The sequence below is a fragment of the Ceratina calcarata genome, unplaced genomic scaffold, assembly GCF_001652005.2.
Source record: "Ceratina calcarata isolate Rehan_Ccalc_2016 unplaced genomic scaffold, ASM165200v1 scaffold529.2, whole genome shotgun sequence".
In the NCBI taxonomy this organism is placed as follows: Eukaryota; Metazoa; Arthropoda; class Insecta; order Hymenoptera; family Apidae; genus Ceratina; species Ceratina calcarata.
The window spans coordinates 1-1,336 of NW_017176441.1; positions in this window are offsets into that span (position 1 = coordinate 1).

Consider the following 1,336-nt stretch of genomic DNA (forward strand, 5'->3'; position numbering starts at 1 on the left):
GACGCTTAATTACGAATAGATCTTAAAAATTCTGTTTATTGAATGTCATTATTAATAAACAAAAATTAATCAAAGAAAACAACAGTTTCGCTACCGCGATCGAGAATCCTGAACTACAGCATAGGATTTCCGTACATTATAATTGCGTCACGATCACATTCTTAGAAATTATTAAGTATAGTTGTCCCTACAATGGCATATTATATTACCGTGATCAGAATGACAAGATTTATCAGTATGTAAAGTTTGAGGCAAATTGATATCTCGAAGGTCTTGTACTCTCCTTGGTAGAGACATACGAAGAGATATTCACTTTTTTCTTACAGGCAAAAGCTTTTCTAGTATACGTATAGAAAGTGTATACTGATTGCGCTTGCAATCTCGATATAAAAATTTTAATGTATGTTACAATGAAGCCTTCAAATGTAATGTAAAAGTGTAAATGCACCGTATTTAGATATTTATTCTATCTCGATAATAATTTATGCAAGTGTAGTAAATTATAGTATACAATACATTAAGTAAATGAGAAAGAAACATATTGCCAAAAATATATTCAGGTTTAATTGTTTTATTTTAGTACTTCACTATTGCAATTTGTTACCTGTTATATTATTTCAAGCAGAGTCAACGTTTTCTTTTTTTTCTTAATATGCAGATTCAGAAGGTCAGGTGAAGATTTAAAAACTTACCACGTTTGCATTGTGTGTCAGTTTGCATGTTTCCAGAAATGATTCTGATTTACAAACAATCCTTTGCCAACGTTGCATATCTTCAAGAGCGGTAATAAGTGTAGTAACACGCGGCCGTGTGTATATAGCAATTTCACGCAATCAAATTATTTAAAAAATGTAAATCAGATTCTGGGGCATATTATAAGAAGAGATATAGACTGAAACGGTGTCGTAAAATTAATTTTATAACAGATAATTATTGTAAAATCAATCTGTTTTTGGAAATTTTTGATAGTTGTACAATAACATGAAAAAATGGTAATTCTTTGTGGAAAGCTAGTAAAGAGATGGTTTTGAAAGAAAAACACGAAGTAAATTTTTAATAGAAAAAGATTTTAATTTTTCAATTATAAAATTGTAGAAAGTAATATAAGTCACCGTGATAACTGGACTTACACTGAATGTTCGGATTGCACAGTATTGTTTATAAATACGATACGTGTTATATGTCGCTCGAAGAACAATAATATTGCCGTAACAGTATAGGAACGCAACGGACCTTTAAACTTGATTTTTTTGAAAACTAAACCAATAATCGACGAATTGTACTGTATATTTCTGTCTTATTTTTCCATAAAGAATCACGTCCTGTTCGGCACGAC